General features: G+C 51.8%; 1 protein-coding gene across 2 annotated transcripts in view; it reads right to left on the bottom strand.

Moving 5' to 3' along the window:
* Nucleotides 1-4,447, bottom strand: part of LOC140392028 (nucleoside hydrolase-like) — a 40,790-nt gene extending 36,343 nt beyond the window's left edge. Inside the window, exon 1 of one of the 2 annotated variants that reach the window (XM_072477203.1) lies at nucleotides 4,296-4,447. The gene's annotated coding sequence lies outside the window, so the exon portion shown is untranslated. Of the gene's footprint in view, nucleotides 1-4,022; nucleotides 4,274-4,295 lie in introns of those variants that run through there. The other variant, XM_072477204.1, reaches the window with a different exon arrangement.
* Nucleotides 4,448-18,725: the final 14,278 nt, after the last annotated feature.

Below are 18,725 nucleotides of genomic sequence, written 5' to 3'. Positions count from 1 at the left end.
GAGATGAGGCAATTCTTAGGGAGGCTGAAGTTCCCTAAGGTTGGTGAAGAGTTCGGAGAAGGGCAAGGGGCCCCGAACGGGTTGGAAGAGATAGCAGAAGGGCTGAAGGCCATGCAGTCGGGTAAAGCCCCGGGACTGGATGGGTACCCCATGGAGTTTTACAAAACGTTCTCTGGGATACTGGGTTTGCTGCTGATGAGGACATTTAATGAGGCAAGGGAGAGAGGGGGGCTTCCCCCGACGATGTCACAGGCCACTATCTCATTGATCCTGAAGAGGGATAAGGACCCGGAGCTATGCGGGTCCTACAGACTGATCTCCCTACTAAATGTAGGTGCCAAATTGTTGGCTAAGATCTTGTCCTCAAGGATTGACGGCTGCATTCCGGACGTGATTGGGGAGGACCAGACGGCATTTGTTAAGGGGAGGCAGATGGCGGCCAACGTAAGAAGGCTGTTGAATGTAATTATGATGCCCACAGTGGGTAGGGACGTAGCGATAGTGGTCGCAATGGACGCAGAGAAGGCATTTGACCAAGTGGAATGGGATTACCTGTGGGAGGTACTGGGGCAGTTTGGATTTGGGCGGGGCTTCATTGACTGGGTCAGGCTGCTGTATCAGGCACCTGTGGCGAGTGTCCGGATGAACAGGCTGACATTGGGCTATTTTAGGCTGCACCGGGGGGCGAGGCAGGGATGCCCCCTCTTCCCGCTGTTGTTCACACTGGCCATAGAACCACTGGCAATTGCATTGAGAGCCTCAAGGGGCTGGTCCGGTGGGGGGGGGGCACACAGAGTCTCACTATACGCGGTGACCTGCACTTATATCTGTCGGACCCATTGGAAGGGATGGAAGAAATTATGGGGATTTTGACCGTTTTTCAGGTTACGAATTGAACATGGGGTAAAGTGAGATGTTCGCGATCCAGGCAAGGGGACAGGAGAGGCGATTGGCGGAGCTGTCATTTAGAGTGGTAGGGGGGAAGCTTTCGGTACCTAGGCATCCAGGTGGCGCGAGAATGGGAACGGCTGCACAATCTAAATCTGGCCCGGCTAGTAGACCAAATGAAGGAGGCTTTTCGAAGGTGGGACGCGCTCCCGTTGTCACTGGCTGGGAGGGTACAGACAGTGAAAATGACGGTCCTCTCGAGATTCCTGTTTGTGTTTCAGTGCCTCCCCATCTTTATTCCTCGGTTCTTTTTTAAACGGGTCAACAAGGTGATCTCGGGCTTTGTATGGGCGGGTAAAACCCCGCGAGTTAAAAAGGGGATGCTGGAGTGCAGCCGAGGGGGAAGGCGGGCTGGCACTACTGAACTTTAGTAATTATTACTGGGCGGCGAATATAGCCATGATTAGGAAGTGGGTGGTTGGGGGGGGGTGGGGGGGGGTCGATGTGGGAGCGTATGGAGGCGGCATCATGTAAGGGCAGTAGTTTGGGGGTGTTGGTAACGGCACCTCTGTTGTTCCCGCAGGCACGGTACTCCACTAGCCCCGTGATGGTCGTGGACCTGAGAGTCTAAAGGCAGTGGAGGAGACATGTGGGAGCAGAGGGAGAGTCAGTCTGGTCTTCAATTTGCAATAATCACCGGTTTGCCCTGGGGAGGTTAGATGGAGGGTTCCAGAGATGGCAGAGAGCAGAGATCGAGAAGATGGGAGATATGTTTATAGAAGGGAGCTTTCTCAGCCTGAGGGAACTGGAGGAGAAATTTGAACTGGCGGGAGGGAATGAATTTAGGTACATGCAGGCGCGGGACTTCCTACGCAGGCAGGTCTCAACCTTCCCGCTCCTACCTCCAAGGGGAATACAGGACAGGGTAGTTTCCAGAGTGTGGATGGGAGAAGGGAGGGTTTCGGACATTTATAAGGAACTTATGGGGTCAGAGGAAACACAGACCGAGGAGCTGAAATACAAATGGGAAGAGGATGGTCTCTGGGCGGATGCGTTGAGCAGAGTCAATGCGTCCACAACATGTGCCAGGCTCAGCCTGATACAGTTTAAGGTTGTTCACCGGGCTCACGTGACAGTGGCCCAGATGAGCAGGTTCTTTGGGGTAGAAGATTGGTGCGCAAGGTGTGCGGGAGGGCCAGCGAACCATGTCCATATGTTCTGGGCATGCCCGAAGCGTAGGGGATTCTGGCAGGGGTTTGCGGCTGTCATGTCCAAGGTGTTGAAAACGAGGGTGGCACCGAGTCCCGAGGTGGCGATTTTCGGAGTGTCGGAAGATCCGGGACTCCAGGAGGAGAAAGAGGCAGACGTTCTGGCCTTTGCTTCCCTAGTAGCCCGGAGATGGATATTATTATCCTCAAAGCCCCCGAAGTCGGAGACCTGGCTAACTGACATGGCTAGCTTTCTCTGTCTGGAGAAAATCAAGTTCGCCCTGAGAGGGTCAATGTTAGGGTTCGCCCGTTGGCAGCCGTTCGTCGACTTCTTTAGGGAAAATTAACCGTCAGCAGAAGGTGGGGGGGGGGGGAGCAGTGGAGTTAGTTTAGTTTAGAGTAGGGGATTAGAAAAGGTGGGACCTGTGAGAGAGAAAGACAGTTTTTGCACTATGTTTATAATTGTATGTACACTGTTTCTTGTTACTGTTATAAAACCATAAATACCTCAATAAAATGTTCATATAAAAAAAATTTGTGCCACAACATTTCCACAGAATTCTGTATCATCTGTTACTCTTTAAAGTGAGAGATGCTTTTAAGTTTTCAGTGCAGCTCTGCTTCCTGTTGCTGAATAATGCATTTAAAAAAATTGATGCCTTATAACCGTTTCCTGTAGAACACATATTCTGGAGCTTTATTTATGATGGAGAGTTTTATTTACACTCACCTGATGAAGGAGCTGCGCTCGGAAAGCTAGTGATACCAAACAAACCTGTTGGATTTTAACCTGGTGTTGTGAGACTTCTTACTGTGCCCACCCCAGTCCAACACCCGCATCTCCACATCAGTTTTATTTAAGGTAGAGCTTTGCAAAGTATTAAATAAAGCTACATTATTTTTCAAATAGTTAATCTGGTGGTGAATACAAGATGCCTGGGATTGAAGGGTAGACATTTTCCCCCAGTATTCGGTTAAAAATTTAAGTAAAATAAGACATAGGAGCATAGAACATACAATGCAGAAGGAGGCCATTCGGCCCATCGAGTCTGCACCGACTCACTTAAGCCCTCACTTCCACCGTATCCCCATAACCCAATAACTCCAATAACCCCCCCCCCCTAACCTTTTTGGACACTAAGGGCAATTTAGCATGGCCAATCCACCTGACCTGTACGTCTTTGGACTGTGGGAGGAAACCGGAGCACCCGGAGGAAACCCACGCAGACACGGGGAGAACGTGCAGACTCTGCACAGTGATCCAGCGGGGAATCGAACCTGGGACTCTGGCGCTGTGAAGCCACAGTGCTATCCGCTTGGGCTACCGTGCTGCCCAAAAGAGCAGAATTAGGCCACTCGGCCCATCGAGTCTGCTTTACCATTCAATCATGGCTGATATTTTTCTCATCCCCATTCTCCTGCCTTCTCCCCATAACCCCGGATCCTCTTAATCAAGAGCCTGTCTATCTCTGTTTTAAAGACACTCAGTGATTTGGCCTCCACAGCCTTCTGCGGCTCAGAGTGCCATAGATTCACCATCCTCTGGCTGAAGAAATTCCTCCTCATCTCTGTTTTAAAGGATCACCCCTTTAGTCTGAGATTGTGTCCTCTGCTTCTAGTTTTTCCTGTCACTGGAAACATTCTCTCTACGTCCACTCTATCCAGGCCTGGCAGCATCCTGTAAGTTTCAATAGGATCACCCCCTCATCCTTCTAAACTCCAACGAGCACAGACCCAGAGTCCTCAACCGTTCCTCATAGGACAAGCTCTTCATTCCGGGGATCATTCTTGTGAACCTCCTCTGGATCCTTTCCAAGGACCGCACATCCTTCAAAACTAAATCTAATAAAACATGCAAGTCATGAGTTTTTTGTTGTAACGTTAAATATTGTGATTACGAATCCCTAATCCAGCAACCGAACTTGCCTGACCAAGTCTAACTGCACTGCCCTAATAAGATTGCGTTTCTTCGGGAGGTCACGGAGTTCCGCGATCCAGCGGGTACAGTCATTATTTCGAAGAGCAATGACAGTGAAACTTGGGTCTCCCCTGAAGCAACAGCTCCAGCCCCCGCCGGAAAGGCGGACAGTAACCAGTGTGAGGAGGACTCAGTCGCAATGAGAAGATAGATGTGTTGGTTGGCCCGGCTTCTGTGGAGGCGCGGAGACACACACTGCTTAACGCCTGGGTGGAAACTACCTGAGCAATGACGAGCAGTGAAGGCCGATTCTTTTCTGCTCTCCCAGCACAACCCCAGGTCCAGGAAGTGGAGCCAGCCCAGCCTCCGATTTTACAGCCCGGGAGGACAGGGGCTCGGCAATCGGATAGCTGCATTTCAGCGCCTATTTCCACTCTGATGCTATTTATTGCACACCACACTGTAAATCACTAACGGCAGGCAATTATGCCGCATTCTGCAATAACCGTGGGGAGGCACCAACAATACATTACTTCAATAGAGAGGATGGTAAAGTTGATTACTGTGAATATTATACAGTATCAATCGAAAGTGTCTTGCAGTTCTTTGTTTCCTTGGGGGATTTTTAAACGTTGCTCAACCATTGCACAGGGCCAACCGTTAATCTATAATACTTTCGGCCATTAAGCAACAAGTTTAATACTTACAATAATTAACTTATTAAATGCAGCCCGATTTCTTTCTGTTTCCACGGCACACGAAAAACAAAGAGTAACCAAATTCTAGCCGCATATATATCATGAAATTAAACGGGAATTAAACATTTATTTTAAGGATTTTGACGAACACACAGCTCAGCTGGAATTTATAGAGTCATAGAGGTTTACAGCATGGAAACAGGCCCTTCGGCCCAACTAGTCCATGCAACACAGTTTTGATCACTAAGCTAGTCCCAATTGCCTACATTTGGCCCATATCTCTCTATACCCACCTTGCCCATATAACTGTCCAAATGTTTTTTAAAAGACAAAATTGTACTCGCCTCTATTACTGCCTCTGGCAGCTTGTTCCACACTCACCACCCTCTGTGTGAAAAAATTGCCCCTCTGGACCCTTTTGTATCTCTCCTCTCTCACCTTAAACCTATGCCCTCTAGTTTTAGACTCTTCCTACCTTTGGGGAAAGATGTTGACTATCTACCTATGCCCCTCATGATTTTATAGACCTTTTATAGATCACCCTAAGTCTCCGATGCTCCAGAGAAGAAAGGCCCAATCTATCCAGCCTCTCATAACTCAAACCGTTAAATCCCGCTAGCATCCTATTAAATCTTTCCTGCACTCTTTCTAGTTTAATAATATTCTTTCTATAATAGGGTGACCAGAACTGTATACAGTGTTCCAAGTGTGGCCTTACTAATGTCTTGTACAATTTCAACAAGACAAGGGCAGCACGGTAGCCTTGTGGATAGCACAATTGCTTCACAGCTCCAGGGTCCCAGGTTCGATTCCGGCTTGGGTCACTGTCTGTGCGGAGTCTGCACATCCTCCCCGTGTGTGCGTGGGTTTCCTCCGGGTGCTCCGGTTTCCTCCCACAGTCCAAAGATGTGCAGGTTAGGTGGATTGGCCATGATAAATTGCCCTTAGTGTCCAAAATTGCCAGTAGTGTTGGGTGGGGTTACTGGGTTATGGGGATAGGGTAGAGGTGTGGACCTTGGATAGGGTGCTCTTTCCAAGAGCCGGTGCAGACTCAATGGGCTGAATGGCCTCCTTCTGCACTGTAAATTCTATGAAATCTATGAAACTCCTATAATCAATGTTCTGACCAATGAAACCAGGCATGCCGAATGCCTTCTTCACCACCCTGTCCACCTGTGACTCCGCTTTAAAGCATCTATGAACCTGTACCCTTAGATCTCTTTGTTCTATAGCTCTCTCCAACTCCCGACCATTAACTGAGTATGTCCTGCCCTGATTTGATCTACCAAAATGCATCACCTCACATTTATCCAAATTAAACTCCATCTGCCATTCATCGGCCCACTGGCCCAATTGATCAAGATCCTGTTGCAATCCTAGATAACCTTCTTCACTGCCCACTATGCCACCAATCTTGGTGTCATCTGCAAACTTACTAACCATGCCTCCTAAATTCTCATCCAAATCATTAATATAAATGACAAATAACAATGAACCCAGCACTGATCCCTGAGGCACACCACTGGTCACAGGCCTCCAGGTTTGAAAACAATCCTCCACAACTACCCTTTGTCTTCTGTCGTCAAGCCAATTTTGGATCCAATTGGCTACCTCACCCTGGATCCCATGAGATTTAACCTTATGCACAATCTACTATGAGGTACCTTGTCAAAGGCCTTACTAAAGTCCATGTAGACAACATTAACTGCACTGCCCTCATCGACCTTCTTGGTTACCCCTTCAAAAAACTCAATCAAATTCAGGATACATGATTTTCCACTCACAAAGCCATGCTGACTGTCTCTAATCAATCCTTGCATCTCTAAATGCCTGTAGACCCTGTCTCTCAGAATACCTTCTAACAACATACCCACGAAAGACGCTAGGCTCACCGGTCTATAGTTTCCAGGCTTTTCCCTGTGGCCCTTCTTAAACAAAGGCACTAACAACTGAGCATGGCCCAGTCACAGCGGGCTATAGCTGAGATCGTGTGTGACATTGCCCAAGCACTAGTCGACATGACACAGATCCAGAGGGAGGTGGTCCAGTCCAGTGGGAGATGGCGCAGCCACTGGCCAATGTGGCACACACCCACAAGCTGGTGGCATAGTCGCAGTATGATGTGGCACAGTCCCAGGTGGAGGTGGTCCACTCCATGTGCTTCATGGCCGCTTGCATGCAGTCCCTGGTAGAGATGGCAGTGGGCCTCCAGGACTTGCAGCGCCAGGTGGCAGGGGAGCCTCAGGGGTTAGCTCCGCTCACACCCCTGTCCCATGGAGTAGCCCGGAGGCTATCGCGCATCCAGAGAGAGGAGGAGGTGATGGGGCCTGAGCCGGTGTCTCCTGCAGGGGAAGTGCTGGAAGACGGCAGTACCTCGGACTCCCCGCCCCCTCTCCCCCACTGTCCCTGGTGCATCACATGGATAGCGGGCAGAATAGGGCAGCACCATGTCACTTGGGACTCCCGAGCAGCAGCCAGGCTCATCCAGGCCTGGTCACCCTAGAAGACGGCCGCCAAAGGGATTCCAGGTCATAGGATGGGAATCACAGCAGGTCGCCTCCACTCCTGATGTACCGTCTGGGGATCCAACTAGATTTAGCATTAGGGCCCATGAGGCCAGAAATGTAGACATAGGGGCTAGGGCACAAATCTGTATATATGTTTTCACATTAAGTACCTATGCACAATGTTACAACCTGCCTCGGTGCTCTGTCAGAAAGGTGTGAGGGGTAGTCTGGTCTGGGCTGGCCAGAGTGGGGAGGAGGGGAATGGGCAGACGTTCTGGGTGGGCTTGGCTCAAGCACGGTAGTTCAGCCAGCATTCAACCCTCCAGCCCCCCCTCCCCGCCTCCCACCGCCCCACCTCTGCCACCCCGGGGATTTGATTGGACCGTGTGATGGAATGGCCAGCTCGCATGCAGGGAGCACCAGTGGACGGTGGAAAGTGCTTGCCGTGGCCAGGAGTCAGTCGTTGTCAAATGATGCGGAGCACCAGAGCTCATTGAGGAGCAAGTTTTCATCACCCTCCATATCTGGTTGCTGTCAACCAAGGGCCGCATACCGTAGTGCGTCAGGTATATATCAAGATGGCGGGGGTAGGAGGGGGGTGCTGTGGGGGGGGGGATGTGGTGTCCATGCTCCTGGCCAGTCCTGGAGGCAAACAGAGCGTCCCGCGCACTTTGGATCTAGCGCGCATGTTGCGCAGCCACCCATGCTTTCCCGCATCACCCTCGTTGGGCGTGGATTTGTTTTCATCCTCCTCCTCCGGCATGTCACCCATCTTTCTTTTTAAATTTAGAGTACCAAATTCATTTTTTCCAATTAAGGGGCAATTTAGCGTGACCAATCCACCTACCCTGCACATGGTTGTGTTGTGGGGGTGAAACCCACGCAAACACGGGGAGAATGTGCAAACTCCACACGGACAGTGACCCAGGGCCGGGATTGAACCTGGGAACTTGTCGCTGTGAGGCAGCAGTGCTAACCACTGCACCACCGTGCTGCCTGCACGTCGTCCATCTGCTGCGTGATGTTGTGGAGGACACAGCAGGCCACCATGATGTGGGCGACCATCCCAGCGCCATACTGGAGGGCACCTCCAGAGCGTTCCAGGCACCTGGTCGCTGCCTGGGCGTCATTGTAGCGGGTCTTCGCATCAGTCCGTGGCCTCCGGATAGGCTTCAAAAGCCACGACTGCAGTGGATAACCCCTGTCGCCCTGGATAACCTCCAGCCAGCGGTGTGCCTCGAAGAGGCCGGGAACCATCGAATGTGCCAAGATGAAGGCGTTGTGCACACTGCCCTGGTATCGGGTGCAGACGTCTATGATGCACATCTCATGGTCACACACCAGCTGCACGTTCATCAAGTGGAACCCCTTTCGGTTTGTGAAGGTTAGCCTGTCATCTGCAGGTGCGTGTAGGGTGACATGCATCTCGTCAATCACCCCCTGGACCCAGGGCAACTTAGCAATGGCAGCGAACGCCACTGCTTGGGCGTCCTGGTGGGCTCAATCCACATTGAAATCGATGCATTGTGCCGACTGCGCACACAGAGCCTCCGTGACGGCACAGATGAACCTGTGCACCGAGGTCTGTGAGATCCCAGACAGGTCCCCACTTGGCACCTGGAAGGACCCCGTTGCGTAGAAGTTACCTGGTTTAGGTGCTGGTTTAGTGCAGTGGGCTAAATGAAATGAAATGAAAATCGCTTATTGCCACAAGTAGGCTTCAAATGAAGTTACTGTGAAAAGCCCCTAGTCACCACATTCCGGCACCTGTTCGGGGAGGCTGGTACGGGAATTGGACCATGCTGCTGGCCTGCCTGGGTCTATTTTAAAAGCCAGCTATTTATCCCTGTACTAAACAGCTGGCTTGTAATGCAGAACAAGACCAGCAGCACGGGGCTGCAGCAACCAGGAGGAAGGCTGCCATAGCTGGTTGAATTCCAATATGCGTTATCTGCAGGGGGTGTAAGGCCATTATGTTAGCATGGTGCGTACCCCCGAGCCCAACCAGGTCCAATGGGTTATATACGGACACTGCCTCCGCATGTCACTCCACCCATCCCCGCACCCCTGGTCCTATCGATGGCCAGCACCGTGGTGGCCTCTGGTGTCTGTCCCTGCTGCCAGGGGTACTGTTGGCTGTCGCTGCCCATGGGGCTACTGTAGGGGCTACTGTGGGCATTGCCCTTGGGCAGGCCATGTGATGTTCCACATGCGGGTGGGGGGCTGGTTTGGCGGAGGGTGGGTGCGGGGGTGGTGGGGTGGGGGCACCCGTATGGCCGGTGTCACTCTGCTGAACCAGGGACCAAGTTGGGGTGCGCAGTGAGATGGCTGCCTTGCAGGCCGCGGCAATGGCGATCCGTGCCTGAACACTGCCCCAGTCCTGTGGGGGGGTCTCACTCAGCCCAACGGCCCCCCTCCCACCCCAGCCAGCCCATCCCGTGTCAGGACCAGCAGGCACAGTCACGCCTCTGCGACACCTACCTCCTCTCTCTCCCCCTCATCAGCCACAGCGGCTGTTCTCGATTTTTAAAAGCACAAGTGAACCTCGCCATCAGAAATTCCCCCCAGTGGAGACGGAGAATCGCAGAGGCCCCAGAGAATACCGCGTCAGGCCCACTAGCGATATGCAAACTGCGTTTACTGTACATGCGGAGTGGAACGCATCGACGCCGTTGTCGGGGCACCTGAGAATTGCGATTTGGTGTGAACCCGGTGCCCACCACGATTTCTGCGTCACAACCAATTCTTCACCCAATCGCGTTCCGCGCTTCCAGCATCGGCCGGAGAACCTGCCCATGAGCTTTCATGTTGTACCATAAGCACCGGTGTGCATCCTTGAAAATTGGAAGTAGGACACTGAAATGCTTGAGGTTGGAAAGCAATCTAATCCTCACCAACATCAATGAACAAAGGACAATTCAGAGGCATGGGACTAGATTTCCAAATTTTCCTCGCCTGGCTTTGGGCTGGGAGGTATCACAAGTTGTTCTGTGACACATTACGCTGCATTCTTCCCACAAATATATCATTGTTAATTTTCCCCAAAGGTCGACAGCAAGCTAAATTTAGATGTCAAATTTCCATTGCACTTTGTCTTATTTTTCACACAATGCTGAGTGGAAGATATGCATCCCGCATTGCTAGGCAGGGATACAAAGGCAGGAATATTAAAACATTTCCTTTACAGATATTGCATGAAAACTCAAATGGATTATCAGCACCAATACGAATTGGATGGACAGAAATGCCTGCTGTATATTCTATTTAAACTGTTTTGCAAACAATTTTCTCAGATTTCTGGTGGTTAGGCCGGGTTTCCTAACTCAAGGCCTCAATAGGAGCCATAGAAGGTTAGGACTACCCCCAAGGCAGATCAACCTGGAGAAGTAGACAGTAGTATTGCATGTGCACCCATCTTGGCGGAGATGTGGTCAGATTGGCCCCTTCAATTCATTAATTAAAATAACTCACAAGCCAAATTTGATGAATATTTAGGTTGCATTATAACCTTTATTACAGACTGCCTGTAGTCCAGGTGAACACAGTATCTCAACGCACCCTTTCAACATTTGCAGGGACCAGCACAAATGTGTACACCTTACAGTGTGCAGAGCAAATATAATGAGGTAAGTCACAAGGCAGTGGCAAAGAGGAGCAAATAATGGTGCCAATAAAGGAGTTCTCGCGATCAAGGATCCTGCCAGTTTGGGCAATGCAGTTATCCCCTCAGCCTGGGAACCAATTTATGGAATCTTTACTGTACCACCTCCCATATAAGGATGCCTTCCTTAAATTTGGAGGCCAAAACTACGCATAGTATTCCAGGTGTGATCTCAACAATATCCTGTACAATTGCAGCAAGACTTAATTTTTCCAATCTCCTTGCGATAAAGGCCAACATGTCATCTGCCTTCCTAATTGACTGCTGTGCATCTATGCTAGCTTGCTATATTCTTTATACAGGCATGCCCAAGTCAATTACAAGTTTCACACCTTTTTTTAAAAGTAGTGCAGGTAATAAAAATTTGGCTGCATAGTCATGTTCTTGTTCATCTTACACTTTACGAATCAAATGCTGTAACCTCCGGTGGTGGCCATGGTGTGAGTGGTAGCACATTTGGTGGCTCCCGTGTGATTGTAAATGGTGCAGGAGGGGTGGAAGGAGAGAGAGAGTATCTCATCGGTGTATGGATTCATGGACCAGAAGTGGTCGACAAAGTAGCGAACAATTGCTGAAAGCTGGTGTGGAGCCTGCGACACAGGGGAAGATGGCGGAGGTGGTGCACTTTCAATTACGACGAGACGAGAGTAGAATGTAATCGAGGCTTTATTACACTGAGATGTGTGGTCTCCTACAGCAGCTTACAAAATGGAGCCAGCAGGCAGGGATCTAGCCCCGTACCTGTAGTACAGGGGCCTTACCATAATACCCATATATACAATATAATACAACAGTGGTGACTACCACAGGCCTCCCGCCCCTTTGAACGCCTCAGCGTGGACGTCAAAGGGCCCCTCCCCTTCACCGACCGCAACACGTACTTTCTTAATGTGGTCAACGAATATTCTCGATTCCCCTTTGCCGTCCCATGCCCCGATATGACGTCTGCCACCGTCATCAAAGCCCTCAACACCATCTTCGCTCTGTTCGATTTCCCCGCCTACGTCCACAGCGACCGGGGATCCTCATTTATGAGCGAGGAGCTGCGCCAGTACCTGCTCAACAGGGGCATTGCCTCGAGCAGGACGACCAGCGACAACCCCCGGGGAAACGGGCAGGTGGAGCGGGAGAATGGGACGGTCTGGAAGGCCGTCCAGCTGGCCCTACCGTCCAGAAATCTCCCGGCCTCCCGCTGGCAGGAAGTCCTCCCCGACGCACTTCACTCCATTCGGTCGCTCCTGTGCACCGCGACCATCGAAACCCACCCTGAACGTCTCTTTGCCTTCCCCACGAAGTCCACCTCCGGGGTTTCGCTCCCAACGTGGCTGGCAGCTCCAGGACCCGTTCTCCTCTGCAAGCACGTGCGGCTCCACAAGGCGGACCCGTTGGTTGAGAGTACAGCTACTCCATGCGAACCCTCTGTACGCCCTTACCCCGACGGCCGCCAGACACAGTCTCCCTCAAGGATCTGACACCAGCTGGGTCCCCACGCACCCTCCCCCCTGCCCTGGCGCCATCCTCCCCTCCCCCGATGCACCCCACCGCAACCCCCGCTCCAGGACAACCCATCCTCCCCTTGCTCCCACCCGGGTATGAGGAGGATTTCGACACGCTCCCGGAGTCACCGACGACCGAGCCGACGCCTGAGTCGCCACCAGCACTGCGGCGCTCTCAACGACGGATCAAGGCATCCGACCGTCTAAATTTGTAACCTTCTCTGAAATTTTAAAACCAATCTGTACGTATATAGTTTTCCACTACCCCCGCTGGACTCATTTTTAACAGGGGGTGAATGTGGTAGTCACCACTGTTGTATTATATTGTATATATGGGTATTATGGTAAGGCCCCTGTACTACAGGTACGGGGCTATATCCCTGCCTGCTGGCTCCGCCCAGTAGGCGGAGTATAAATGTGTGTGCTCTCCGAACAGCAGCCATTTCGGCAGCTGCTATAGGAGGCCACACATCTCTGTAATAAAGCCTCGATTACATTCTACTCTCGTCTCGTCGTGATTGATCGTGCATCAATTTATTACACCGAGATTTTTCAGAGATGTATCTCCGCATCAAGTCGGATCGCCTGCAGCTGCATCCTCAAGCAGACAACGCCAAAAAGGACTTCCAACATTGGCTAGCTTGCTTTGAAGCATACATCGGGTCTGCGCCAGACCCAATCTCAGAAGCACAGAAACTCCAGATTCTGTACACACGGCTGAGCTCCAACGTTTTTCCCCTCGTCCAGGACGTGCCTACCTACACAGAGGCCATGGCGTTACTGAAGGAGAATTACGCTCAGCAGACCAACAAGATCTACGCCAGGCACTTCCAATCCACGCGACACCAACTTCCGGCTGAATCTGTGGAAGATCTCTGGTATGCCCTGCTCGCCCTGGTGATAGACTGTGACTGCCAGGCCATTTCGGCCACTGAACATTCGAACCTGCTAATGAGACGCGTTCGTTACGGGCATAGGGTCTGACTACATCCGCCAGCGCCTCTTAGTAGGGGCCGCGCTTGATCTCGCGGCGACCAAGAAACTAGCACTTTCGCTCACGGTCGCCGCACGCAACGTACAGGCTTATGCCCCAACCTGCACAGCCCACCCACTCTGTGCATCGTGGACACCGCCAGCGGCCACCCCATCGCGGACCCCATCAGCGACTGCCCTCAGCCAACCCCACGCCTGCGCTGCGTGGCAGCCAACTAACCCCGGGGGACCCGAGTGCTACTTCTGCGGACAGACAAAACACCCCCGGCAGTGCTGCCCGGCGCGGAGCCCACTCTGCAAAGTCTGTGGCAATAAGAGACATTTTGCTGCAGTGTGCCAGGCCCGCTCAATCGCCGCTATTGTCCCGGCACCCACTACGTGCGGCCCGTCGGCGCCGCCATCTTGCTTGCCTCAAAACCAATGTGCACCGCCATCTTGCCTGCCCCAGGACACGTGCGGCCCGAGGGCGCCACCATCCTGCCTGCCTCAGGACACGTGCGGCCCGTGGGCGCTGCCATCTTATCCGCCTCAGGACCCCTGCCCGTCGGGCACCTCATCAGGCCGCTCATCGCCTGCAACCGCCGACGACCTGCCGCGTCTCGCCTCGGTCACGATCGACCAGTCTCGACCACACAACCTCGCGACCGCTTCGACAAAGGTGAAGGTTGTCGGGCATGAGATATCCTGCCTTCTGGACTCCGGGAGCACTGAGAGCTTCATCCACCCCGATACGGTAAGGCGCTGCTCCTTCGCGGTACACCCCGCTAACCAAAGAATCTCCCTGGCCTCCGGATCCCACTCCGTGGCAATCCGGGGGTACTGCATCGCCACCCTCACCATCCAGGGCATAGAGTTCAGCGGCTTCCGGCTCTACGTCCTCCCCAACCTCTGTGCTGCCTTGCTACTCGGCCTGGACTTCCAGTGCAACCTCCAGAGCCTATCCCTGAAATTTGGCAGGCCCCTACCACCCCTTACTGTTTGCGGCCTTGTAACCCTTAAGGTCGACCCGCCTTCCCTGTTTGCAAACCTCACCCCGTATTGCAAACCCGTCGCCACCAGGAGCAGATGGCACTGCGACCAGGACAGGACCTTCATCAGGTCTGAGGTCCAGCGGCTGCCGCGGGAAGGTATCATCGAGGCCAGCAACAGCCCCTGGAGAGCCCAAGTGGTAGTGGTGAAAACCGGGGAGAAAAACAGGATGGTTGTTGACTACAGTCAGACCATCAATCGGTACACGCAGCTCGACACGTACCCCCTCCCATGCATATCTGATATGGTCACTCAGATTGCACAGTACCGGGTCTTCTCGACAGTGGACCTGAAATCTGCCTACCACCAGCTCCCCATTCGCAAGGCCCGTACACCACGTTTGAAGCAGACGGCCGCCTTTACCATTTCCTTAGGGTTCCCTTCGGCGTCACCAACGGGGTCTCGGTCTTCCAACGGGAGATGGACCGAATGGTTGACCAGTACGGGCTGCGGGCCACTTTCCCGTACCTGGACAATGTCACCATCTGCGGCACGACCAGCAAGATCACGACGCTGACCTTTACAAATTTCTCCACACTCCTCAACCTAACTTACAACAAGGAGAAGTCTGTGTTCAGCACAAACTGATTGGCCATCCTCGGCAATGTGGTTCAGAACGGAGTTCTAGGGCCCGACCCCGATCGCATGCGCCCCCTCATGGAACTCCCCCTTCCCACTGCCTCAAGGCCCTCAGGTGGGGGGACAAGAGATGAGATTGGTGGCGGATGCCGTACAAGGTGGTGGGCGGGAGTTTTCGGTATTTGGGTATCCAGATGGCGGGGGAGTGGGAGCAGCTACACAAGCTGAATTTGGCTCGGCTGGTGGAGCAGGTGAAGGGAGACTTCAGAAGGTGGGATATGCTCCGATTGTCACTGACGGGAATGTGCTGACGGTAGAGATGACGGTTTTCCCAAGGTGTTTGTTCGTATTTCAGTGCCTGTCTATTTTTATCCCTAAGGCTTTGTTTAAGAGGGTGAATGCGGTGATCTCTGGGTTTGTGCGGGGGGGTTTCGGAGGTGGCAGTGAGCTGGGATCAAGCGGTTTGGGGACCTGTTTGTTGACGGCAGCTTTCCGTGCTTGGAGGACTTGGAGGCGGAGTTTGAGCTGCCCGGGGGCAATCAGTTCCGCGACCTGCAGGTGAGCGGCTTTGCGTGGAGGCAGGTCTGAACCTTTCCTCACCTATCGCCCCAGGGGATACAGGACAAGGTAGTGTCGAAAACGTGAGTGAGGGAGGGGACTGTCTTGGAAATTTATAAAGAGCTCATGGAATGGGAGGGAGCCCCGATAGGGGAAGTGACGTGAAAATGGGAGGAAGAATTGGGCAAGGAGTTAGAGGCAGAGTTGTGGGAGGATGCCCTGAGTAGAGTCAACGCACATCGTGTGCTAGGCTTAGCCTGATGCAATTTAAGGTGGTCCACAGGGCGCATATGACTGTGGCCCGTATGAGCAGGTTCTTTGAAGGGGTGGAGGATAGGTGTGGGCGGTGTGCAGGAGGGCCCGCGAATCATGTCCACATGTTTTGGGCATGTCCGAGGCTTAGGGGGTTTTGGCAGGGGTTCGCCAATGTCATGTCAACGGTATTGAAGGCACGGGTGATTCCAAGTCTAGAGGTGCAATTTTTGGTGTGTCGGAAGACCCAGGAGTCCAGGGGGTGAGAGAGGCCGATGTTTTGGCTTTTGCCTCCCCGGTAGCAAGGAGATAGGTCTTATTGGCGTGGAGGGACTCGGAGTCCCCGAAATCGAGGGTATGGGTTAGTGACATGGCTGGGTTTCTCAGGCTTGAGATCAAGTTTGCCCTGAGAGGATTGAAGCTAGGGTTCGCCTGGAGGTGGCAGCCATTTATCAACTTCCTTGGGAAAAATGAAGCTGTCAGCAGATATAAGGGGAAGGGGGGGTGGGTGGTAAAGGGTAAGATGGAGGCATGGGGGTCTGGTTGAGGTGGGAATAGTTAGTGGGAAAGGGGGACTGGGGGACTGTGTATGGAAGCCATGTTGGCTGGATTTGGTTGTTGGTTGGGTGGGTGTTATTTGTTCTGTTGTTTTTTCGTCTTGAAAATTGTCAAAATTATATATGCCTGAACAAAATATTTTCAAGAAAAAAATAATGAAATACTGTGATTAAGCTGCTTTCAGTTCATCCCCAACAGTAAGGTAACCTAATTTCTTGTTAGATGTCATGGAACATCCTAAACTGGAATGAACATTTGTATTATTGATTGAATAATTTTTAAGTATCATTCACCTTTACAAACATCTTGGAAGGAGTTTCTGCTCAGTTCCTCGGTATATTGATAACAGTGATCCTGCTGCTGTTCTCATGATATAAATGTCTCCCTCTTGTTCTGATTCAGAAAATACAGGGAAAATGTATGAAATATTAGTGGGAAAATAATTTTGACTCCACAAAAATGGGTAAGTTTGGGTCGGATGGGAAGTAAGAAGAATGTAAAGTTTCTTGTCCAATTTCAAGCCATAGTTTTAATGGAGTTGGGTTGGGAAGTTGGTCTGTTCTCAGGAAGTGCGTTGGTCAATGAAATCTATTAAAAGGGCTGTATACCTCTGGTTTTACTTGCATTTAACTAAAGTTGATTAATTTCCACTGTACTTGAATATCACACCTTTAAGAGGCAAGAAATCATAGAATCATAGAATCATAGAATTTACAGTGCAGAAGGAGGCCATTCGGCCCATCGAGTCTGCAACGGCTCTTGGAAAGAGCACCGTACCGAGGCCCACACCACCCTATCCCCATAACCCAGTAACCCCACTCAACCAACCCTAAGGCCAATTTTGGACACTAAGGGCAATTTAGCATGGCCAATCCACCTAACCTGCACGTCTTTGGACTGTGGGAGGAAACCAGAGCACCCGGAGGAAACCCACGCACACACGGGGAGAACGTGCAGACTCCGCACAGACAGTGACCCAAGCCGGGAATCGAAATATCAGATCCATTTGGTTAATATATTTACATTAGTTTTTTCCAGGCCCAAACTTAGCCCATTAACACACTGTAACTCCAACCTCCACCAACCACAATTTCCAAGCCCTAATGCCTCTGTAATCTCCTACCCCATGCCCCTGCAGTCTCCAAACACCCATCCCCTGCAATCTGTTATTCACTCCCCACTACCCTTGCAATCTCTGACCCAGTTCCTCGATCTCCAACCCACGCGCCCCAATATCCAACTCCCATATCCCCTGCAATCTCAGATCTCTGACCTCCAGCACCCAATAATGCCAGGCTGCTGACCCCAATATCCAGCTCCAGCCCCCACAATCTCCGACCTACCTAGTGAGCATTCCTCAGCTGCGTTGCCACCAGTCAGGCAGCCAGCCTATCAATCAAGTTGGCTGTGGAGCCGGAAACCTACAGGAACATTTAAAAGTTGTCCTGCTGCGGGGAATGCAGGGAAACCTGTATGCAAACCCTCCCATGCTCTATTAATGGCCTCAAATAAATATTGTGGACAACGTACAGAACAGTAGTTTCAAAACCTGAAAGAAATACTTAATGTGCTTGCAAATTAGATTTTCAACCAGTTACCTTTCACCTCCAGCAGAGGGCAGTAGAGCGGAGCTGCTGATTGGCTGTTGCAAGAGAAATTTGCATACCTCCGTTGTGGTCACCCTAACTTGAAGGTGTACCTGAGCTAGAGACCCTAGCTGTTCGAGTGAAGACAAGCATCCAGCAGAGGGCAGCAGAGCGGAGCTGCTGATTGGCTGCTGCAAGGGAAATTTGCATACCTCTGTTGTGGTCACCCTAACTTGAAGGTGTGCCTGAGCTAGAGACCCTAGCTGTTCGAGTGAAGACAAGCATCCAGCAGAGGGCAGCAGAGCAGAGCTGCTGATTGGCTGTTGCAAGGGAAATTTGCATACCCCCATTGTGGTCACCCTAACTTGAAGATGTGCCTGAGCTAGAGACCCTAGCTGTTCGAGTGAAGACACACATCCAGCAGAGGGCAGCAGAGCTGAGCTGCTGATTGGGTGTTGCAAGGGAAATTTGCATACCTCTGTTGTGGTCACCCTAACTTGAAGGTGATTTGTGGAGGAGCTGTTGTCAAGTGTTATCTAGAGGGGATGGCAGGGAAGGTAGTGCAATGTCCCTCCTGCAGAATGTTTGAGGTGAGGGACGCCGACACTGTCCCTGCTGATTTCATCTGTGGGAAGTGCACCCATCTCCAGCTCCTCAGAAACCGCGTTAGAGAGCTGGATGAACTTCGGATCATTTGGGAGGCAGAGGTGTTCATAGATAGAAGCTTCAGGGATGTAGTTACTCCGAAGAATAAAGATAGATGGGTGACGGTGAGAGGGGCTGGGAGGAAGCAG

The sequence above is a fragment of the Scyliorhinus torazame genome, chromosome 15 (genome assembly GCF_047496885.1).
Source record: "Scyliorhinus torazame isolate Kashiwa2021f chromosome 15, sScyTor2.1, whole genome shotgun sequence".
In the NCBI taxonomy this organism is placed as follows: domain Eukaryota; kingdom Metazoa; phylum Chordata; class Chondrichthyes; order Carcharhiniformes; family Scyliorhinidae; genus Scyliorhinus; species Scyliorhinus torazame.
The sequence above is the reverse complement of the archived record's forward strand: the minus strand, read 5'-3'. Positions and strand labels throughout refer to the sequence as shown.